We start from the raw sequence: 23,663 nt of genomic DNA on the forward strand, positions 1-23,663 counted from the left end.
TGTGGACACGTTTTTTTTATACTTCGTTGCATGGGTCCAGGGGTATCAAACATGTGGCCTGGAGCACAGAACCGGCCAATCACAGTGTCCAATCTGAACCATTACAAGTGAGATTATGTCAGCTTTACCACACAGCCATGAATATTTATGAAAATGTAAAAGTCCTTTCTAAACTATTTATAGTTTTTTTCACAAAAAAGACAGAAAGATGGCGGGGCACTAGGTCGCAGCAGCCACACCGTGTCCTGTCTTGTCTACAATATCCCAACCATAACTTGAACCTGGTATTTAATACCTACTGCACAATCCACTTCATATTGTCTCTGTCCTGTCTTCGTGTACAGTAGTCCCTCGCTATAATGCAGTTTGCCTTTCGCTGATTTTTTTGTGTGCAATTTTGCATGATTTTTTTTGGCGGGGGGGGGGTTAACAACGCATTGCGTTCTGTATCCTGATTGGCTGTAGACCATTGTCAAACCAATCTGGTGCCCTGTCTCCTGTACAGTACAAAATGTGTTCAGCTTGTCAATTTTACATAAATCTTTGATCACTAGCAGTGTGACTCTGAAGTGCTGTACAGTATGTTTGTAAGTCTTCTCCCCAACAAACACAAAAATATCGACGAAACGTTTTGCACCGTCAAAAGGCAGCGGCGGGTGTTTTTGGTTTCATTCTATAATACTGGACTCATTTTTGCTATGGAGGACCGCGAGAGCCACGCGCATCGAAATAAAGAATTCTGTGCTTAAATAATGAATTGTAGAATAAATTCTGCATTTGTAAATTTATTTTTGAATTCCAATTTAATAAACTCATTTCAAAATCCATTTCCCTTTCCTGTTCGCTCTGGGATTAGCTGCTGGATTAGCTCTTCGATTAACAACTTCCTCGCGGCTATTCAAATTAGCCACACTGTGGGATGTAAGGAGCTCTCTGATTGGTTGGACAGACACAGGCTTTCTGCCTGGATTTTTCTAGCTCATAGCTTCGCCCTGCTAAGAAGCGTGTGTGCTTGTACAAAGGCCGTTCAGCCTCGGGATTTACACTCGGCTCGACACGGATATGTGAAGAATGAAGGGACCCTGCAGCGAAACGGAGAGCCAACCTCTGACTGAGTGCCTGTTTTTGCAGTCTGACCACTTGTGAAGGTAACGTGCTAACATGGCTAACGCTAGCATCACCGCACATAGCCCCATTATTTCAAGGTTTTATGTCGCAGCCGTACGAGCTAGCTACGTGTTTTGTAAGCTGCTGTGCTCTTCACAAATAAAGCTGGAAGCAGCTCAGACTAGTAGAACCAGCACTGAGGCCTGTTACATTTATACAGTGTTAGAGCAACGGCTGCAACCTACAGCCTTTAAACTAGCGATTAAAATGCTGACAGTAAACTCGTCAGTCCAGATGTTACCACATTACTTTGTGATACTTAGAGTTAAAACAACTGAGACAGGCTGATTAAAATAACAGCTGTCAGTTCTCCCATTCCTTATATCAAGACTGGAGATCACACTACTGATTTCAGTTCATTTAATATGTGAGTGCAAAGATTTATTCTCAGCTGGACATAAATGATGATCAAAGGTTGTATATATGACGAATTCATCAAATCCCAGCCTCTAACACAGTGCGCTGAATCTTAGCTTTGAATGTCCAGTATATTCTAATCAGTGCAATTTAAGCATTCACTGAACCTAAAGTATCTATGTCATAGGTGGATTCACAGGTGGTAAGTTTAACACAGAAGGGAAACCCTTCTGACGGGAAGAGCAGTGGAGCAGCCAAGGGAAGTAGTAAATATAAACACAAGTTGCTAAAACTATAATTTATTTTTAAAGAAAGCGCTAAAATACTCTGGCCAGGCAGGAACATGAAGTTAAAAACATTAAAAGTAATTAAAACTATACAGCCAAAATGCAATGGCCTCAGCAATGAAGGTCAAGTCCCATAAAATTCCAAACGGTGCAGAAACCAACAGGATCGTCGCCGTCCTGTCTGCCTCTTCTTTCTGGTGCCAACTAAGAAAGGAGAGAGGGCCAGCGGCAGTCACCATTCTTAGATTCCACTGGAATGTGTGTGTGTGTATGTGTGAGTGTGTGTGTATATATATATATATATATATATATATATACACACACTCACACATGAATGAATCATTTAGCTTCAGCAGCATTTCTATTCATCTTATGAATTCCAGTCTAATGTCAATTCACTGTTTGAGTTTGGTCTTAAACTCCAGAGAATACCACCTGGTTCAACAATCTTTTTATCTTATTATTTGCTAAACAGTTTTTTTCTGAGAGATGCTCCTGAGGCTGAAATTGAGCCCAGAGAAACAATAACAAAGTTTGTCTGTGAAGGTTCTCAGTCATCCAAGTCATCATAGCCAAAGGAGCTTGCAAAGAAAAGCGTCTGGACTTCTTTAAGTTGCTTGAAGACGTTTCACCTCTCATCTGAGAAGCTTCTTCAGTTCTAAGGTCAAATGGTGGAGAGTCCCAGATTTAAACCTAGTGGGAGTATCCCCCCACAGAGGGACAAAAGGACCCCCTGATGATCCTCTAATCGCCTGAGCCAAGGTGTGGGTCCCAATCAACTAGGGTTTCGGGTGAGCTCATTGTGAAACCTGGCCCCACCTTATCATGTGAATTCCTGAGGTCAGATGGCCCAGCATGTGAGAACCATCTGTCCTCTCTGTCCAAAATGTGAACATTGGCATCCTCAAAAGAGTGACCTTTGACCTTAAGATGCAGATGGACTGCTGAGTCTTGTCCTGTGGAGGTGGCTTTTCTATGTTGTGCCATGTGCTTTTGAAGTGGCTGTTTGGTCATTGGAGAGACCAAACAGCCACTTCACAAGCGCATATATATATATATATATATATATATATATATATATATATATATATATATATATATATATATATGTATGTATGTATAACTGTTTAACTTTCACTGAACCAGAAAATTATGACTCTAGAGATAAAATCTCTTTTGCAAGAGTCTTGACCTCAGCATGCTGCTTACATGCTTTTTACCCTTTCAGGAAAAAGGCTAAAATGTCAAAACATGTTTTCAGAGATAATAAAGAACTGCGTGTGGGAAAGTGTACAAAACACTTTCCCACACGCAACATGTGTGTGAGAGAGAGAGTATCAGACTATAAAGTCAAAGAAAAAACAACTTTAACATGAAAACAGATTGCGGAGAATCCACAATTCTCAAATCAGTAGTAAATGGCCTGTGTTTGTGTAGCGCTTTACTAGTCCCTAAGGATTCCAAAGCGCTTTACACATTCAGTCATCCACCCATTCACACACCGGTGATGGCTGTCGGACACTGGTGCCACCGGACCCTCTGACCACCACCAGTAGGCAACGGGTGAAGTGTCTTGTCCAGGGACACAACCACCAAGCCTGTCGGAGCCGGGGCGCGAACCGGCAACTTTCCGGTTACAAGGCGAACTCCCAACTCTTGAGCCACAATCGCCCCTCGAGATATATACTCGATCAGTATATATCTGCCTCATGTAAATGTCTAACAGCAGCAGTTTTAACAGTTATGATTGTGTTTTTGAATGCATGTCTAAGGTGAAGTTTATACACTGGAGTATCTTGTTTGCACTTTATAGATATGATATTAATGTCATAGACGGCTGTAATGCAGGCAAGAAAGAACACAAAATGCAGACTCGCAGAGACGGGAAGCTTAAAAATACAGCTTTATTTGCTGAAAGGGGAATAATGCAAAACTTTACTGGGACATATAAAAACTAAACATACGAAGAGGCACACAGGGGAATGCGACACTATACTTACGTATACTTATATTTGTAGCCCGATTACGTCACAGCGATGCAACGAAGGGTGTCCCAATTCGAAGTGTACTCCAATGCACAGTTCATTTCCCCAAATTTGAAGGCTGTGTCCGGCGTAAGACTTTGTGACCAAACCTATTCCACAATACATAGCGCGGCGTTGGGTGTGGATATTTTTGTCAGAAAAAAACGGCGGGCAGCTGAAGAGTTATCCTTTAAATGCATTTTTAGAACAGGGAGCCGAATAAGGAGCTCGCTCCGTTCGCTCCACGCATCGACCCGGTATTGCAGCGCCTCCGGGAACGGTGCCCCCTTTGCTGACTTTGTGCAAAAGCAAGAAAGCCAAACAAAGTAAGGTCTGGCAAGCCAAGAGCCAGAAAGCAGCCTGAAGCCGCGAACGTGCTCCTCTCCAGTCACAGTCGAACTCTGGAGCAGAGAAGGCAGGGCCTAAGATCTGCCCCTTCAGCCAAGCAAACAGGGCCTACCGTGACGCCGGAAGCCGGGACGAGGAGTCACTGCGGCTTCCTGCGAGGCCAAAGAAACACACACTCTGGCTTCTCTTCAAAACGTACAAGTCTTTCGCCTTTTACTAAAGACTTCCGTGGAGAGTGAGGCTAAGGAGTTGCACCTATTTTTGGCAGGGTCTGCCTTCTGGCTGGGCCCTCTCCTCGTTGTTCAAAAGAAGAAATAGAAGACAGCGCGCAGTTCCAGGGAGCTCCGCAGGCCTCTGAGCTACTGCGGGTGGGCGGAGATGTGAAGCGGAGCTTTCCCTGTGAGCCAAGTGAAAGAGCGCACCGTCACAAGCGAGAAGTGTCCCGAGAAGGCGGCTCAGCCAGGAACCTGCAGGAGGCCATCGCTTCTCGGCCTTTTGGCTAAGATCAAGTGTAGTATCTGTTCTTATCAGAGGAGGCGGGAAGCAAACAAAGATGGCGACGTCGTCGGCCAGTTTTTCCGAGACAAGAAATAAGCTGAGATTTGAACTCATGGAGAAAGACACACAAATTCATGACAGAATAACTTTTGGACGGAGAATCCTTTTCGAAGCCTTGAAGATACAGCCGGAGGAAATATTCTGCCTACAACAGAGCACCGCAAGTAAGCACTATGATGTGACATTCTCTACAGGAGAATACGCGGAAGAAGTGAGAAGGAAGAGCATTGTGGAAGAAGATAAAGAACTGCGGAGATATATGGTGACCCCTTTGTATCGCAATGATTACAGAATTTTAAAGATACATATGTATAACCCATGGGTCACGGAAGAGACTTTCAGGTACTTTCTAGGGAGATACGTTACTGTTCTCCCAGGAGTACGAAAGATAAAGGACGGTCTGGGCATATGGACCGGAAAGAGACACTTTCGCATCAAATTGAGGGCGGATATGAACAGTGAAGATGGATATTGCCACCCACCTGCAGTCTTTTCTATTGGAGCGGACAGAGGCTTCCTTGTTTACGCAGGGCAGCCCCAAGCATGCAGGAAATGCGGGAGTGTTGGACATAATGCGGAACAATGCGACCAGGTGAGGTGTAGGAGTTGTGGCGAGCTTGGACATATTACGAGGAACTGCAAGGAGCCCAGAAGATGTCACTTATGTGACTCAGAAGCGCACATGGCGAGAGATTGTACTAAGCCACGGCGAGGAAATAGACTCTGGTGTAGGAGCAAGGCCCCAGGAGCCGATACCAGCTGCTGGAAATCAGGCTAACGAGGACAAGGTGGAAGGTGTGGAGGAGGGGACGGAGCGACATGAGGAGAAGGGAGAGAGAAGTCTTGAGCAAGATGGTGAGAAAGTACAGCAGGGGGAGGAACCCCAAAAAGGTTGGGAAGTGGTTGGAAAACCACGGAGAAAGTCCGCTAAAAGGAGGAGAAAGGTGAGTCCAGCCGCCTTCTCTGAAGATGGTAAGCTAAGAGATCAAGATATTAGGGAGGAGGTTTTGGAGGAGGGTGGAAATGTGGAGGGGTATGTGTTGAGGGGAACACAGACTGAGTGCATGCATACCCCTCTAAGTGATGTGACAAGCGATGGAGATATGGAAGAGGAAGACGAGAGCGAAGAAAAGTCCGAGGACTCTTTCATAAAAGACCTTTTGTTACACGTCAATATGGATAGTTAGAGAATCCAAGAGAGCATGTAAAATATACCAAGAGACTCATTGTTTTTTTTTTTTGTTTTTTTTCCTTTGTCTTTAGTATTATTATTATATTTTTCGCCCTTAGTGCTCCACTTGCTTTTTGTTTATGGTATGGGAATAATACGGATAATTACCCTGAATGTTAGGGGGCTAAAAAGTGCCCGGAAGAGAAAAATTGTTTATGAATTTTTATTGAGCTTCAATTTCGATGTTTGTTTGGTTCAGGAAGCTCATCTGAGAGATGAGAGGGATGTTGCTTTGTTTACTGAGGAATGGAGGGGAGGGGAAGCTACTTGGAGCATTGGGGGGGTACATGGGACTGGAGTTGGGGTGTTATGTGGGAATAAGGATATTCGGATAATTGAGAGCTTTACTGTAATACAAGGAAGGGTAATGGTGGTGGATATTGATAAAAATGGGACTCAATGTCGGATAATAAATGTATATGCACAGGTGGAGCACGGGCTACGTAAGGACCTTTTCCAAAAAATGGATACTTGTTTTTTGACTAGGAAAGATATTATTGTGGGAGGGGATTTTAATTGCTCTTTGGAAAGGGAAAAGTTTTCCCTCCCCTTTAGGACCTTCATTAAGAAATATGGACTAATTGACGTAATGGGGAAGTTACTGGGAAAGCAAGTGGGGTATACTTGGAAGAACACAAGGGGGGTGAAGAGTAGGTTAGATTACATTTTAGTAGAAAAAAAGTGCAAAATAATAGAGGGAAAAACAATTCCGGCCCTCTTCACAGACCATCAAGCAGTTGATGTGGAGCTCGAGATAGTAGGGCCAGACTTTGGAAAAGGGTATTGGAAGTTTAACAACGACGTCCTCGCAGAGAAAGCCTATAGGGAAGGCTTCATGAAAATCTTCCCGATATGGGCCGAGATGAAAAGCTTATACAGTAACAACGTGGTTTGGTGGGAGGACATAAAGAAAAAAATCAAAAAGTTTACAATCAAATATTGTACAGAGAGGTCAAAAGTCCAAAAGAAAGAGTTCGACACAATACAAAAAGAAATAGAAAAAATCTATATTATGGAAAATAGGGGAAGGGGAATTAAAAAGGAAGGGTACTTGGAAAATTTAAAAATGAGACAGGAGGAATTACTTGAGAGGAAAGCGAGGGCCGTAATATATAAATTAAAACAGGAAGAGTATGAGGAGAACGAGAAGTGCTCCTCATACTTTTTTAGCAAAATGAAGACTAGGGATAAGAGGGGGGTTACAACGGAACTGGAGAGGGATGGAAAGGTGATAAGGGGGAAAGATGATTTGTTAAGAACGGTGGAAGAATATTATGGAAAATTGTTTACAAAGGAGAGCTTGGATGAGGGGAAGGGGGAGGTTTTTATAAGATCGCTAAGGAGAAGGCTACCCGAAGACGAAAATGGAAAGCTGGGGGGGGAATTGACAGTAGGGGAGGTGTATAATGTGGTAACGGCATTGAAGGCCAATAAGGTGCCCGGCATAGATGGCCTAACAAAAGAATTTTACGTGGCGTTTTGGGATATGGTGGGGATCCACCTTTTGGAGGTTTTTAAGGAAATCATGGAGGGAGGAGAGATGCCGGAAAGCATGAAAACGGGAGTGGTGACTATTCTGTTTAAGAAAGGAAACCCGAACCAACTAGACAATTACAGGCCACTAACTATGCTGTGCGTGGACTATAAAATACTGAGTAAGGTTCTGGCGAATAGGCTAGCAGGAGTCATGTCACACATAGTGGAAATGGACCAAACTGACAGACTTAATTAAATTAAACCACATCCCACTTCTAAAGAAAGTAGAAGGCGATCTGACTAGATGGAAATCTCTACCCATATCACTCATGGGAAGGGTCGCCACTATAAAAATGATGATCTTGCCAAAAATAAATTACTTATTTTTAATGATCCCCAACAAAACATCACAAGATTGGTTCAGATCTCTGGATTCACATATTTCTAAATTCCTTTGGAAAGATAAACCCCCGCGTATCAGCTTAAAAACACTACAAAGAACCAAGGATAGAGGAGGATTAGATCTGCCTAATTTTCACCAATACTTCTTAGCCAACAGGCTCCAGTTCATCTCAGAATGGTTAAAATGTACCCTCTTAGATGAGCCCTGGCTAGATGTTGAACAGGCACTATGCAATGATCTAGAGATTTCAGACCTACCATTTATTAGCTCAAACATCAAAAGACATGAATGCTTTAAAAGCATCAACATCAGCTTTTCTCTGACAGCATGGTGGGAGTTTCTAAAAATAACGGAGTCTTCATTAATCCCATGCAAACGTACACCTATCTGGAATAACCCTGACATATTACAAAACAATAATAAGATTAATTTCCCAGAATGGAGTTGTAAAGGAATTAAATACTTAGAACATATATTAGAGGGAACAGAATTTATTCCATTTGACAGACTAGTTACACAATATGGGATCAACAAGAAAAGATTTTTAGAATATCAACAAATTAAATCCATAGTAAAAAAGAAATTTAACCTCAGTCAAGTTGAATTACAAACACCACCAAGTGTGGTTCAATTTCTTACTCTTAAATCCCCCAAACTATTATCTAAAATATACAGAACACTTTCTAAAATAGATGAATCAATATCCCTTCCTATTGCAAAGTGGGAAGCAGATTTATCAGTCAGCTTAGACCAAAACGTCTGGTCTCAGATGTGCTTAAAAACCTTTAAATTGATTAAAAATCCCAATCTGCAATTAATACAATACAAAATACTGCATAGAGTGCACTATACAGGTCATCGAATGTTCAAGATGGGCTTTACATCCGCCAACAACTGCTCACACTGTCAAGGCAATACACCAGACAATTACATCCACGCTCTTTGGTTCTGTCCACCAGTGCAGAAGTTTTGGCACGAGATATGTGAAGACTTATCAAAGTGTCTGAAATGTAAAATTCCAACCTCCCCTTTAGTATGCTTGTTGGGAAATTTGGATGATGTCACTATAGAAACTAATACAGTCCACATGGTTTTTACTGCCCTATGCATCGCCAAGAAAACGGTCCTCATGAACTGGAAAAATAAAAATAATCTTAATTCTAGCCAATATAGAAACTATCTAATAGATCACATTAGTCTCGATATAGCCTCTGCCACCACATTAGATCAATCCCTCTGGGCTCCTTTGATCGGCTCCATCACCTAGCGGGGTTGGGGGGTCGTGGTTTGGTCCCGCCTTGGCTATTGTGGTTGATGTGGAGGTTGGGATGGGCTTAGGGCACCTGGAGGACCCCTAGAGACGTTATCCCTGGAGGGCTTAACCCGGGGGTTGTGTTCATAACCTGGTTAGTGGCTCTGGTCGCTCTCAGAGGTTGTTCCCCTCGTGGCCGCGTGCAGCGGGGCTGGAGGATGGTCTGTGCTGGCGGACGTAGGTTACTGGCCTGGTGGCCTGGCTGCCCCTGAGTGGATCCGGGGCGGGCGTGGGGGTTTGGGGTTCGGGGGTGCTTCGCCTCCGTGCTGGGGCTCTGGCTGGGCCTTGGGGGCTTCGGTCCTCGTCGGTGTGTCGCCGAGGTTGTGGGCGGGTGGGTGCACGGGGGCTCAGCCCTGGCGCAGGGGGCCTCTTGTGCATCGGCCTAACCGGGGGGCTCTTCAACTGGCAGGGAGGTTGTTCCATCTTTGCAGGAGTCCACTCTGCAGGTGGGGGAGAGACATAGGAGAGGTGGAGAATAAACTTAACCTGGGTGTCTGTGTCTTGTGTAGTCTGGGAGATGATTGAATGTTGGGGTGGGTACAGTTTCCTCTGTGGTGGGGTAGGGTGAGCTGCCCCGGGTCCTGTGGGGCTTGGCGGTGCTGCTGCCATAGGCCCGGTCTGGATGGGCTTGGGCTCCCTTGCCTTGGTGGATACCAGAGGACGGGGGTGCCTATTGGGGTCAGCGGGGGAGCTGGCCCTAGGGAGGGACACCCTCCCCTCCCTTCTTTTCCTCCCCATCCCCGGCTGCCTCCCTCTTCCCGCTCCACCACACCCACCCACACAGGTAGGGCTTTGGGGTGCGGGTGTGTCACCAGGGTGCAGGGGAGACATTCCCCCCCCCCTCTGTCCTCTTCTGGCCACCTGTGCCTCAATTTTATCTCACAACTTAGACATCCACATTACTTACACTCTCATAACACACACACACATATATATATATATATATATATATATATATATATATATATAGGGCCTTGAGGGTGGGCACGCTAACGGCGTCCAGTAGACGGTCTGTGTATTCAAACCTACCTCTGGCGCCGGTGCCCACCTCTCAATTTTAAATCCATGTAGACATTGAGGGTTCTCGGGAGGGGCCGTGCTAACACCTGCTGCTCTCTGGCAGCAGCACCATGCTCTCCCTTGTTTTAAATACACTTTAGAGCAACACGCAGCAACACTACACTTGAGCGGGAGGAAGAGGGTATGGGGTCTTAACACACCCCCGTTCTCTGCTAGCCATCGGGGCAGGGGGGCTGGGAAGAGATGCTGGCTGTCCGATTGGCCTCCCTGCTGCTGCGGAGCCTGGGGCGGTCTGCTTGCCTCCACCCCGGAGGGAAGGGTAACATCTCTTGGGTCTGGGTGCCGTTTCCCCCTCTGGGGGCGAGGATACCTGGACCCGGGGTATAGATTATGTTTGGGGAGTGTGATTGTGTGTACATGTCCATTTACGTTTATTCCTACGTTGGGTGAGTGCTGAGTGTTTGTATATGTGTGCATGAGGGTGGGAATGCATGTCTGTGTCTGTGTGTGCGTGTTTGTCTGTGTCTATATGTCAGGTCGGGTCTTAGACTCCACCTCTCTGGGAACTCCCAGGCCCTCCAAGTGTGGAGGCCTATCTCCCCTCACCACACTCCCTGCCGGTGACTGATGCCCTCAGGGGTCGGTGCATTGTTGGTTCTTGGTGTCTGGGGCTGGGCGCTCAGGTCATGTGCCAGCTCACTCCCGGTGGCTACTTGGCGGGGCCTGGCGCCTGCTGCTCGGTCAGGCCTCTTCCGGGGCGCGGAGGGCCCTCGGGCCTCCGGCCTCTGTGCCTGCGGCTCGGTTCACTCTGGCACAGCTGGCTGCCGGCGGAGCCGGCGGGCACGCCGGAGCAGCCCCCTCTAGTTTCTGCCTGGTGGCTACTGGGTGACCCCTCATCTGGGGATCCTCAGCCCTTCCCATGAAGGTGGCACGGATGCCCCTCCGGTGGTCCTCCTTGGGCTCTTGCACTCTGGGGCCTCTGGATGTCTGGGGCCTGGATCTCCCTCATGCCTGCTTCATGCCCTGGGGGACAGGGCTATGGCTCTCTACATCCTCTTGCAGACCATTACATGGGGAAACCATTTGAATACAAGCGCGCCGATCCACACAGGTGTGCACACAGGTGTTCGCTGTTCGTAGACTTGAATCACACCTTTCTTGGCTGCTACTTCAAAGCACATTGTGCGCTGTCTGTCCTGCGTGCTGCACAACAACATTCAATATTTAGTATTTACTGCTGTTTACACTTAGCTAGATTAATGCGATGGTGTTGTGTATAGTATGTTGCTTTGTTTTGTTTTTTTTGCTTGTTTTCTATTCTTTTTCTCTCAACAGGTGATCCCGGAGATATTTTTTTTCCCCCCCTTTCTCACTGTCCCTCTCCCCTTCTGTTTTTCTTTTCCTTCCTCTTTCTTTCTCCCTTTCCTATCCCTCACTCATGTCTGTCCCGTCTGTAACAATTGAAAATAAAATAAAATAAATAATAAAAACAAAGGTCGATCAAATGGACCAATACGGCAATGCCATGATGATCCATTTGGCAAAATAAATCCATTGGGTATCCTTGTTGGTCTTCAGACAACAATTCTGACGGCTAAAGAACCAAATGGGACAGGCAAAAAAAAAAAAAAAAAAAAAAAAAATCTGTTCTTATCAGTTTAATATCTGATTCGCCCCCGATTCGGGGGCAACGTATTAAACACATTTTTAGAACAGGGAGCCGAATAAGGGGCTCGCTCCGTTCGCTCCACGCATCGACCCGGTATTGCAGCGCCTTCGGGAACGGTGCCCCCTTTGCTGACTTTGTGCAAAAGCAAGAAAGCCAAACAAAGTAAGGTCTGCCAAGCCAAGAGCCAGAAAGCAGCCTGAAGCCGCGAACGTGCTCCTCTCCAGTCACCCCTCTCCAGTCACAGTCAAGCTCTGGAGCAGAGAAGATGGGGCCTAAGATCTGCCCCTTCAGCCAAGCAAACAGGGCCTACCGTGACGCCGGAAGCCGGGACGAGGAGTCACTGCGGCTTCCTGCGAGGCCAAAGAAACACACACTCTGGCTTCTCTTCAAAACGTACAAGTCTTTCGCCTTTTACTAAAGACTTCCGTGGAGAGTGAGGCTAAGGAGTTGCACCTATTTTTAGCAGGGTCTGCCTTCTGGCTGGGCCCTCTCCTCGTTGTTCAACAGAAGAAATAGAAGAAAGCGCGCAGTTCCAGGGAGCTCTGCAGGCCTCTGAGCTACTGTGGGTGGGCGGAGATTTGAAGCGGAGCCCTCCCTGTGAGCCAAGTGAAAGAGCGCACCGTCACAAGCGAGAAGTGTCCCGAGAAGGCGGCTCAGCCAGGAACCTGCAGGAGGCCATCGCTTCTCGGCCTTTTGGTTAAGATCAAGTGTAGTATCTGTTCTTATCTGAGAAGCACAATGGCGACCTGGTCGGCCAGCTATACGCAGACTGACAGAGGAGATGGCACGAGGAACACCTCAAGATTCGCTCTAAAAGACAAAGATGCGGCTTTCCAGGATCGACTAACTTTTGGGAGGAGGATTTTGTTTGATGCTTTGCAGATTCAGCCCGAGGAGATCTACTGCTTGCAACAGAGTATAACCAACAACTACTACGATGTGACGCTAACTATGAAAGACACAGCGGAAGAAGCAAGGAGAAAAGCTCATCTGACGTCAAATGAAGAACTAAAGAGGTACATGGTCACCCCTTTATATAGAAGTGACTATAGTATCCTAACTGTACACATGTATAACCCATGGGTTTCAGAAGAGACTATAAGATGTTTTTTGGGAAGACACGTAAAGGTCTTACCTGGAGTAAGAATAATAAAAGATGGTCTGGGCTTGTGGACCGGCAAAAGACAATTCCGCGTCAAAATGGAGGAAGACCCGAATAGTGAAGACGGCTATCGACATCCTCCGGCAGTTCTTTCTATCGGGGCGGACAGAGGCTTCCTCATCTACGCGGGCCAACCTCTGGTTTGCAGAAGATGTGGCGGCAAAGGCCATGAAGCCGCTCATTTCAATCAGGTGAGGTGCCGAAATTGCAATGAAACGGGACATAGCACGAGAGACTGCACTGTACTAAAGAGATGTCATTTATGTGAGTCAGAGGAGCACATGGCAAGAGATTGCACAAAGCCCAGGTCATACGCTGCAGTAGTGGTGGGGCCGGTGGGCGAAGAGAAGGAAACTGGACATGACAAATTAGGAACACCTTTGTTAATGCTGGAGACTCCTGCAGGTGAGAGAAATGAAGCTGACGAGGAAGAAGAAGTTTCTGAGAGAATGATAGAGGTTCCTTTGTTAGATACAGAGGACAGGAATAAGGAAGGATCCTTCGCTACGAGTGAGGACATGACCGAGCAACCTTGGAGAGAGGTTAGGAAAGCAGGAAGAAAGAAGGCGAAAAGAAGGAAAAGGCAGGTTTCGGCCACTCCGCCAGAAGATAGCAATGAGGAAAAAATGGAGACTGCGCCTTTCGGTGCGGAGGGAGAAAGGCGTGCTCCAAAAGGAACTCAAACGGAGTGTACCCACACTCCTTTGAGCACCACGATAAGTGAAAATGATTCCGACGATGGGAGTGAAAATGAAAGTAACGCTGAAAGTTCTCTGATACGAACATTATTTTCTCAGGAAAGTTTGGGGAAGTAGCCCTTACCATTAAATGGATAAGATGAAAATAATGACTTTAAATGTCAGAGGACTGAGGAATGCAAAGAAAAGAAGAGCTGTGTATGAATTTTTAATTACTTGTGACTTTGATATATGTTTAATCCAGGAAGCCCACTTAAGAGACGAGGCCGACGCTCTGCTCTTCACAAAGGAGTGGGTAGGAGGCGAAGCAGCATGGAGTGTGGGGAGTGTATACGGTTCAGGGGTGGGAGTTTTGTGCGGGAAAAAAAGTATTCAAATCACGGACAGCTTTTCCGCAATACAGGGTAGGGTCTTGGTGGTGGATATTAAAAAGGTTGGAATAAAATGTCGGGTGGTAGATATATATGCAAACGCAGAACCACGAGCCCGTAGGGAACTCTTTTCTAGCCTGGATATTTGCTTCATGACAAGTAATGTAATTTATGTGGGCGGTGACTTAAATTGCTCTTTAGATAAGAACAATGGTTCTCTTCCACTTAGGAATCTCATGGCAAAGTATAGGTTAGTAGACTCCATGGGGAAGCTCTTAGGCAACCGTCCGACTCATACGTGGGAAAATAGTCGGGGAATGAGAAACAGGCTAGACTATATACTAGTAGGAGACACAGAAAAGGTAATCGAAATGGGGTCCCTTTACGCGCCCTTTACTGATCACAAAATAGTGTGGGCGAAGGTGGAATGCGAGGGGACAGCATATGGAAAAGGATATTGGAAATTAAATAATGACATCTTGTTAGAACAGGAATATAGGGCAAGTTTCAGAGGGATCTTCCAACATTGGGTGGATCTGAAATGTCTGTATGTGGATAGAGGGAGCTGGTGGGAGGAAATGAAAAAAAGAATAAAGAAATTTTCAATTGGTTACAGTATGCGGAGAGCACAGGCCTCAAAGAAGGTCTTTAAAGATTTACAGAGGGACATTGCAAAAGAGGAAGAGGATAGGAACAGAAATAGACATAGGAATAGAAGTGAGAAATTGAATGTTTTATTGAAAAAACAAGAAGATTTTTTTCAACAGAGAGCGAGGACAAGGATGTTTAAGTTTATGCAGGAGGAGCATGAGGGTCAAGAAAAGTGTTCAGTGTACTTTTTTGCCCAAATGAAAATGAGGGAAGAAAGAGGACTAATAAAAGAATTGGAGATAGATGGGAAGACGATGACTGGTTCTGAGGATTTACGGAAAGTAGTAGAAGAGTACTATATGCGCCTTTTTGAAAAGGAAGAGTTGGATACAGACGCGCAGGGGACCTTTTTGAGGGGGTTAGGGGAAAGGCTATCTGAAGAAGAAAAACAATCAATGGATAGATGCATAAATAAGAATGAACTATACGATGCCTTGAAGACAATGAAAAATAACAAAGTACCCGGAATAGATGGTCTTTCGAAAGAGTTTTATGTCACCTTCTGGGATCTCATCGGAGACCATTTGCTAGAAGTATTTAATGAAATGTGTGAAAAGGGCTATATGTTGAAAAGCATGAGGACGGGGGTGATTAGTTTATTGTTTAAGAAAGGCTCACCGGCAATGCTTTCCAATTATAGACCTTTGTCCATGGTCTGTGTGGATTATAAAATTCTGAGCAGAGCTTTAGCGTTACGCTTGGCCCAGGCTATGCCGTTTATTATAAATGAGGACCAGACCTGTGGAGTAAAGGGTAGACAGATTGCTTGGAACTTGCATTTGCACAGGGATGTGCTCTCGTATATAGAGGACAGGAATTTAGACTCCATATGTGTAACAATTGACCAAGAAAAAGCCTTTGACAGAGTCAATTATGATTTTCTATGGAGGGCGATGACGACTTTCAATATAGGGGAAACATTTCTGAGCTGGATAAAAATGATGTATGTTGACATTTGTGGCAAGGTGAAAGTAAATGGCTTTCTGACAGATGAGGTGTATCAGCAAAGAGGACTTAGACAAGGTTGCCCCTTGTCTGCCTTGCTTTACGTCATCTATGTAGAACCTTTAGCATGCGCGATAAGGGGAAACCGAGAAATTAGAGGGATAGCCTTACCAGGGGGAGAAGTGTTAAAAATCTCCCAGTATGCTGATGACATCACCCTTTATTTGGGGGATGATGGGAGCGTGAGGGAAGCTATGCAGCTAATACATACCTTTGAAAGGGCGGCAGGGTCAAGGGTGAACAAAGAAAAAACTAAATACAAATTTCTGGGAAGGTGGGCACGCAGAAGGGAGAGGCTTTGTGGGCTTTCCCTCTGTGAAAGCCCCATGCGGGTCTTAGGCATTAATTTTGGGAATCCTGGGGGAGACGCAGAACGAAATTGGGAGTCAAAAATGGCAAAAGTGAGGAGGAAATTGGGGATGTGGAAGAAAAGAAGACTCTCCATAACCGGCAGAGTCCTGGTTGTGAAAGCCGATATTCTGCCTGCCCTACTTCATTTGGCATATGTTTTCCCATTACCACAAATGTTTAGGAAAGAACTAACACGGGAAGTGTTCAAGTTTATTTGGGGTGGGTACGAATATGTGAAAAGAACTATGATGTACCAGCCGATACTAAAAGGAGGGAGAGATGTTCCATGCATCCCTTTAAAATTGGATGTATTATATTACTGTAACATTTGTAACATTCTGAACAAGCCTTATACACACAAATGCCCACTTTTAATTCGCTTTTGGCTATCAGGCCCATTGAAACAACTGACCAAGTGGGACAATAGTGCGCCCAGAGCAGAAAGCAGACCGGTGTATTATGCAAAGCTGATCAAGTGGCGGGAGAAGCATTTAGAATGTAAGGATAAGGACCTTGCTCTGAATCATAAGACCTTGTATAGGACCCTGGTGGAAAAAACCCACACACAGTGTGTGTGGGTGAAAGAGGCTACATGGAAACGAGCACAAGGAAAAGACTTGAGCAATGGGTGTAAAGATTTGAACTGGTTGCTGCTACACAGGAAAATCCCTGTGAGGTCGATAATGTATGCTCATAGATTAAGCGACAACAAAAACTGTCCAAGGACTACTTGTCAAGGAGAAGAAGAAACAATAGAACATGTAATGTGGGGATGTGGTTTTGCGCAAGAAGTGTGGAGAGAAATGCAAGTGCAATATGACTGTTTAAATGGCATCCAATATAATGAGCTAATGTTCCTTACAGGGAAGGAAAAAAGAAACGAGGCCAGCGGAAAGATCCCCTTGTTAATGGCCCTGACAAAACTATTTTTGTGGAAGGCTCGACAGGGGTACATCCTGGGGTCTTACAAATGGACAGCTAGAACTACACGTAGAATAATAGTAAAAGAAATAGAGAAGACTTGTCTTTTAGAGAAAACTAAATGGGGCTGGGGCACGATTAAGGATAGGTGGAAACATGTCTTCCAAACACTTCCCGGTTTCAGGAAGGCTTAAGAGATTCAAACTAGGAGGATAGTTTAATTTTTGTGATTCCGATAGAGTTCTATCGTTCTAGAACGGACGTTTTGGGTTTGAGAAGAATATTGTAGAGTACGGGCCAATGTAGTGGTAAGATGCGGCTCCGTTTGGTGCCTGTTTTACATATTTTTCTTATTTCTTTATTTTTCTTGTATTTTATTATTACTAATATGTTTCTGGTGTTGTTTTCACTTTTTTAATGAATTGTATGAAATAAAAAAAAAAAAAAAAAAAAAAAAATCTGTTCTTATCAGTTTAATATCTGATTCGCCCCCGATTCGGGGGCAACGTATTAAACGCATTTTTAGAACAGGGAGCCGAATAAGGGGCTCGCTCCGTTCGCTCCACGCATCGAACCGGTATTGCAGCGCCTCCGGGAACGGTGCCCCCTTTGCTGAGTTTGTGCAAAAGCAAGAAAGCCAAACAAAGTAAGGTCTGCCAAGCCAAGAGCCAGAAAGCAGCCTGAAGCCGCCAACGTGCTCCTCTCCAGTCACAGTCGAACTCTGGAGCAGAGAAGGCGGGGCCTAAGATCTGCCCCTTCAGCCAAGCAAACAGGGCCTACCGTGACGCCGGAAGCCGGGACGCGGAGTCACTGCGGCTTCCTGCGAGGCCAAAGAAACACACACTCTGGCTTCTCTTCAAAACGTATAAGTCTTTCGCCTTTTACTAAAGACTTCCGTGGAGAGTGAGGCTAAGGAGTTGCACCTATTTTTGGCAGGGTCTGCCTTCTGGCTGGGCCCTCTCCTCGTTGTTCAAAAGAAGAAATAGAAGAAAGCGCGCAGTTCCAGGGAGCTCAGCAGGCCTCTGAGCTACTGTGGGTGGGCGGAGATTTGAAGCGGAGCCCTCCCTGTGAGCCAAGTGAAAGAGCGCACCGTCACAAGCGAGAAGTGTCCCGAGAAGGCGGCTCAGCCAGGAACCTGCAGCAGGCCATCGCTTCTCGGCCTTTTGGCTAAGATCAAGTGTAGTATCTGTTCTTATCAGTTTAATAGCTGATACGCCCCCAATTCGGGGACAACGTATTGAACGCATTTTTGGAACAGGGAGCCGAATAAGGGGCTCTCTCTGTTCGCTCCAGGCATCGACCCGGTATTGCAGTGCCTCCGGGAACGGTGCCCCCTTTGCTGACTTTGTGCAAAAGCAAGAAAGCCAAACAAAGTAAGGTCTGCCAAGCCAAGAGCCAGAAAGCAGCTTGAAGCCGCGAACGTGCTCCTCTCCAGTCACCCTCTGAAAGTTCTCTGATACGAACATTATTTTCTCAGGAAAATTTGGGGAAGTAGCCCCTACCATTAAATGGATAAGATGAAATTATTATTATATTTTTTGCCCTTAGTGCTTTGTTTTCTTTTTGTTTATGGTATGGGAAAACTACGGTTAATCACCCTGAATGTTAGGGGGCTAAAAAGTGCCCGGAAGAGAAAAATTGTTTATGAATTTTTGTTGAGCTATAATTTCGATGTTTGTTTGGTTCAGGAAGCTCATCTGAGAGATGAGAGGGATGTTGCTTTGTTTACTGAGGAATGGAGGGGAGGGGAAGCTACTTGGAGCACTGGGGGGGTACATGGGACTGGAGTTGGGGTGTTATGTGGGAATAAGGATATTCGGATAATTGAGAGCTTTACTGTAATACAAGGAAGGGTAATGGTGGTGGATATAGATAAAAATGGGACTCAATGTCGGATAATAAATTTATATGCACAGGTGGAGCACGGGCTACGTAAGGACCTTTTCCAAAAAATGGATACTTGTTTTTTGACTAGGAAAGATATTATTGTGGGAGGGGATTTTAATTGCTCTTTGGAAAGGGAAAAGTTTTCCCTCCCCTTTAGGACCTTCATTAAGAAATATGGATTAATTGATGTAATGGGGAAGTTACTGGGAAAGCAAGTGGGGTATACTTGGAAGAACACAAGGGGGGTGAAGAGTAGGTTAGATTACATTTTAGTAGAAAAAAAGTGCAAAATAATAGAGGGAAAAACAATACCGGCCCTCTTCACAGACCATCAAGCAGTTGATGTGGAGCTCGAGGTAGTAGGACCAGACTTTGGAAAAGGGTATTGGAAGTTTAACAACGACGTCCTCGCAGAGAAAGCCTATAGGGAAGGCTTCATGAAAATCTTCCCGATATGGGCCGAGATGAAAAGCTTATATAGTAACAACGTGGTTTGGTGGGAGGACATAAAGAAAAAAATCAAAAAGTTTACAATCGAATATTGTACAGAGAGGTCAAAAGTCCAAAAGAAAGAGTTTGCCACAATACAAAAAGAAATAGAAAAGATCTATGTTATGGAAAATAGGGGAAGGGGAATTAAAAAGGAAGGGTACTTGGAAAATTTAAAAATGAGACAGGAGGAATTACTTGAGAGGAAAGCGAGGGCCGTAATATATAAATTAAAACAGGAAGAGTATGAGGAGAACGAGAAGTGCTCCTCATACTTTTTTAGCAAAATGAAGACTAGGGATAAGAGCGGGGTTATAACGGAACTGGAGAGGGATGGAAAGGTGATAAGGGGGAAAGATGATTTGTTAAGAACGGCGGAAGAATATTATGGAAAATTGTTTACAAAGGAGAGCTTGGATGAGGGGAAGGGGGAGGTTTTTATAAGATCGCTAAGGAGAAGGCTACCCGAAGAAGAAAATGGAAAGCTGGGGGGGGGAATTGACAGTAGGGGAGGTGTATAATGTGGTAACGGCAATGAAGGCCAATAAGGTGCCCGGCATAGATGGCCTAACAAAAGAATTTTACGTGGCGTTTTGGGATATGGTGGGGATCCACCTTTTGGAGGTTTTTAAGGAAATCATGGAGAGAGGAGAGATGCCGGAAAGCATGAAAACGGGAGTGGTGACTATTCTGTTTAAGAAAGGAAACCCGAACCAACTAGACAATTACAGGCCACTAACTATGCTGTGCGTGGACTATAAAATACTGAGTAAGGTTCTGGCGAATAGGCTAGCAGGAGTCATGTTACACATAGTGGAAATGGACCAAACTTGTGGGGTACAGGGGAGGCAAATCACATGGAACTTACATCTACACAGGGATGTACTCACATACATGTAAAGGAGAGAAACATTGCTGCAATATGTGTTAGCCTGGATCAGCAGAAAGCTTTCGATAGAGTAGACCACGCTTTTTTGTGGAAGGTTATGGAGGGGCTGGGTCTAGGAGGAGCCATTACAAAATGGGTAAAGGTTTTATATAAGGGCATAAATTCAAAAATCAAAATTAATGGGCATTTAACGGATAAAGTGCAACAAACAAGAGGATTGCGGCAAGGGTGCCCGCTCTCTGTGGTGCTGTTTGTTTTATACGCAGAACCTCTTGCTTGTGCAATAAGGGGGAGCCACATTGTTAAAGGGATAACGTTGCCCCGGGGCGAGAGCTTAAAAATATCACAATACGCGGATGACACAATATTATATTTGGCAGACGATGAAAGCTTAAAGGGAGTGATAGACATTCTATATGATTATGAAAAAGCAACTGGATCGAGAATAAACAAGGAGAAGACTAGGTACAAATACCTTGGGAAGTGGGAGGGGAGGAAGGACAAAATCTGTGATTATATGTTGTGCGAAGGCTCTATGGACGTATTAGGAATTTCTTTTGGGAATGGGGAGGGGGATGCATTGTGTAATTGGAAAAAGAAGATGACTGTAGTCGAAAAAAACCTGGGATTATGGAAGACAAGAAAACTTTCAGTTTCAGGGAGAGTGTTGGTTGTAAAGGCCGATGTATTGCCAAAGTTGCTACATTTGGCCTACGTCTTTCCAATGCCGCAGAAGTATAGAGCTCAACTAATGAGGGGAATATTTAATTTTATATGGGGGGGCTATGAATATGTGAAAAGGGCGCTAATGCATCAGGAAATAGCAGATGGTGGGAGGGATGTGCCAAACGTTCCTCTGAAGCTGGATGCAATATTCTATAGCAATGTATGTACACTCCTGAAAAAGACATATATACACAAATGCCAAATCCTCCTATGGTTTTGGCTGTCTATACCATACCAGTTTCTAATAGGGTGGGATAATAAAGGCCCTAAAGCTGAGACTAGGCCGGAGTACTTCCAGCGAATGGTAAAGTGGGGGAGGAGATATACGGAATGTAAAGATGAGGATACAGTGATAAATCATAAGTTACTATATAGGAAACTGGTACAGAAACTCAATGTCAATCCAGTAATGGTGAGCTCTGAAGTGTGGTTACGGGCCCAGGACAAGAGTTTTAAGAACGGGCTTAAAGATTTTAATTGGTTGCACTTGCATAGAAGGCTACCAGTCAGGGTCACAATGTATGCCCACAATTTGGGGAAGCAAAAAGTCTGTCCAAGGGAAAACTGTATGGAAGATGAAACAATTGAACATGTATTATGGGGATGTGAATATGCAAAAAAGGTGTGGGATGGGGTGAAAGAGAGTTATAAGTGTTTGGAGAATGTGACATATGATGAAATCACTTCGTTTGGGGTTAAAGGAGTGGGAAAAGAACAAAACAAAATAATTTGTATGCTGATATCAATTGTAAAACTTAAACTATGGAAAGCAAGGCAGGGACATATAACTGGAGTGTTTAAATGGGGAGAGATAGGAACAGTTAAGGCAATAGAGAAAGAATTTGAAAGTCTATACTGGCATGAATTAGAAAAGTGGGGAAGTGATACAATTAAGGATAGGTGGAAAATCATCTTTTTAAATCCACCAAAAAAAAAGGTGGTAAGTGATAAGGAGCGAGATAATAGAAACAAGATTGCTTCTTTGGTTTCTGGTCTTTTATTTTTTGGAATTTTCTTGTTGATCAACTTCTCTTTTCTTTCTGTAGCATGTTTATTTAGGTGTAAAGAAATGAAGGTATGACATTGATTTGGAAAGTAATGTGTTAAGATGTATGAGAAATGTGAAATGTAAATGTAAAGGATGGAAATGTTGTGGAAAGTAAATAAAAGGAAAAAAAATCTGTTCTTATCAGTTTAATATCTGATATGCCCCCGATTCGGGGGCAACGTATTAAATGCATTTTTAGAACAGGGAGCCGAATAAGGGGATCGCTCCGTTCGCTCCACGCATCGACCCGGTATTGCAGCGCCTCCGGGAATAGTGCCCCCTTTGCTGACTTTGTGCAAAAGCAAGAAAGCCACACAAAGTAAGGTCTGCCAAGCCAAGAGCCAGAAAGCAGCCTGAAGCCGCGAACGTGCTCCTCTCCAGTCAGAGTCGAACTCTGGAGCAGAGAAGGCGGGGCCTAAGATCTGCCCCTTCAGCCAAGCAAACAGGGCCTACCGTGACGCCGGAAGCCGGGACGAGGAGTCACTGCGGCTTCCTGCGAGGCCAAAGAAACACACACTCTGGCTTTTCTTCAAAACGTACAAGTCTTTCGCCTTTTACTAAAGACTTCCGTGGAGAGTGAGGCTAAGGAGTTGCACCTATTTTTGGCAAGGTCTGCGTCTGGCTGGGCCCTCTCCTCGTTGTTCAATAGAAGAAAGCGCGCAGTTCCAGAGAGCTCCGCAGGCCTCTGAGCTACTGTGGGTGGGCGGAGATTTGAAGCCTACCCCTCCCTGTGAGCCAAGTGAAAGAGCGCACCGTCACAAGCGAGAAGTGTCCCGAGAAGGCGGCTCAGCCAGGAACCTGCAGGAGGCCATCGCTTCTCGGCCTTTTGGCTAAGATCAAGTGTAGTATCTTTTCTTATCAGTTTAATATCTGATATGCCCCCGATTTGCGAGTAACGTTTTAAAAGTAACTACTGAATATTATGACAGTTATTTATGTGCGAATGTTTAATAATGAAGGACATTAAAACATTACTGTTGGCCACTTGTCGGCAAAGTTATGTGACATTAGTGATGTTTGTACTTTCAGCGTTAACTTGATTTTAAAGCCTTTACTTTAAAAAAAAAAATATATATATATATATATATAGTTTAATAGTCGACCTTAATCTTACAGAGAATGTGATGATTTGATGGATAATTAAAGTCAGTCATATATCCACAAACACAACAAGCTCAAAGTCAGTGATGCTGCTCGGTTTGCAGTCCTGAATATCACGGCACAAGCAGGATTCACTGCACTGTTAATGTTAGCTATGTTATATTGCTGCCTCTGTTCGTTGGTGTCGAGCCAAACGGACTTTGACGTGTGTTTGAACGAGCTGACGGTTAGGGTGCCTGGGTTGTTGACCCGGAGTTTTGAGTTTATTATATTATTGAAATAGATTTTGATATTATTTATCATTTCTAGTCTTTGGTTTCTTTGTTAGAGTTCTGTCTTATGGTTTATGTCTCTGTGTTATGTTTCCTGTTTTACTTTAAAAGTCTGTGTCTCATGTTAATGCGTCTGGTTTTTCTTCCTTTGTCTCGACAGCCCTGATTTGTCCCAGCTGTGTTTCCCTCCTGTCTCTCAATCCCTGATTGCTGTGTTTATTAGCCCTGTGTTCTCTTTGA

At 44.7% G+C, this 23,663-nt stretch overlaps 7 non-coding genes and 5 pseudogenes across 7 annotated transcripts; all 12 read left to right on the plus strand.

Annotated features, from left to right (window-relative positions):
* Positions 1-3,980: 3,980 nt before the first annotated feature.
* Positions 3,981-4,126, plus strand: LOC148099607 (U2 spliceosomal RNA; annotated as a pseudogene).
* Positions 4,127-4,355: 229 nt separating this feature from the next.
* On the plus strand, positions 4,356-4,468 carry LOC148099608 (U5 spliceosomal RNA). Its single transcript, XR_015720392.1, has one exon. It is a non-coding gene; the product is annotated as a U5 spliceosomal RNA (small nuclear RNA).
* A 194-nt stretch (positions 4,469-4,662) lies between these two features.
* On the plus strand, positions 4,663-4,848 carry LOC148099609 (U2 spliceosomal RNA). The gene has a single exon (XR_015720244.1). It is a non-coding gene; the product is annotated as a U2 spliceosomal RNA (small nuclear RNA).
* Positions 4,849-11,743: 6,895 nt separating this feature from the next.
* On the plus strand, positions 11,744-11,979 carry LOC148099610 (U2 spliceosomal RNA; annotated as a pseudogene).
* A 243-nt stretch (positions 11,980-12,222) lies between these two features.
* Positions 12,223-12,335, plus strand: LOC148099611 (U5 spliceosomal RNA). Its single transcript, XR_015720403.1, has one exon. It is a non-coding gene; the product is annotated as a U5 spliceosomal RNA (small nuclear RNA).
* Positions 12,336-12,529: 194 nt separating this feature from the next.
* Positions 12,530-12,654, plus strand: LOC148099612 (U2 spliceosomal RNA; annotated as a pseudogene).
* A 4,762-nt stretch (positions 12,655-17,416) lies between these two features.
* Positions 17,417-17,622, plus strand: LOC148099613 (U2 spliceosomal RNA; annotated as a pseudogene).
* Positions 17,623-17,851: 229 nt separating this feature from the next.
* On the plus strand, positions 17,852-17,964 carry LOC148099614 (U5 spliceosomal RNA). The gene has a single exon (XR_015720247.1). It is a non-coding gene; the product is annotated as a U5 spliceosomal RNA (small nuclear RNA).
* Positions 17,965-18,158: 194 nt separating this feature from the next.
* LOC148099615 (U2 spliceosomal RNA) lies at positions 18,159-18,349 on the plus strand. Its single transcript, XR_015720195.1, has one exon. It is a non-coding gene; the product is annotated as a U2 spliceosomal RNA (small nuclear RNA).
* A 3,798-nt stretch (positions 18,350-22,147) lies between these two features.
* On the plus strand, positions 22,148-22,334 carry LOC148099616 (U2 spliceosomal RNA). The gene has a single exon (XR_015720236.1). It is a non-coding gene; the product is annotated as a U2 spliceosomal RNA (small nuclear RNA).
* A 229-nt stretch (positions 22,335-22,563) lies between these two features.
* LOC148099617 (U5 spliceosomal RNA) lies at positions 22,564-22,679 on the plus strand. Its single transcript, XR_015720498.1, has one exon. It is a non-coding gene; the product is annotated as a U5 spliceosomal RNA (small nuclear RNA).
* A 181-nt stretch (positions 22,680-22,860) lies between these two features.
* On the plus strand, positions 22,861-23,040 carry LOC148099618 (U2 spliceosomal RNA; annotated as a pseudogene).
* Positions 23,041-23,663: the final 623 nt, after the last annotated feature.

This window comes from Neolamprologus brichardi, chromosome 14 (genome assembly GCF_056152115.1).
Source record: "Neolamprologus brichardi isolate AB-2024 chromosome 14, ASM5615211v1, whole genome shotgun sequence".
NCBI lineage: Eukaryota > Metazoa > Chordata > Actinopteri > Cichliformes > Cichlidae > Neolamprologus > Neolamprologus brichardi.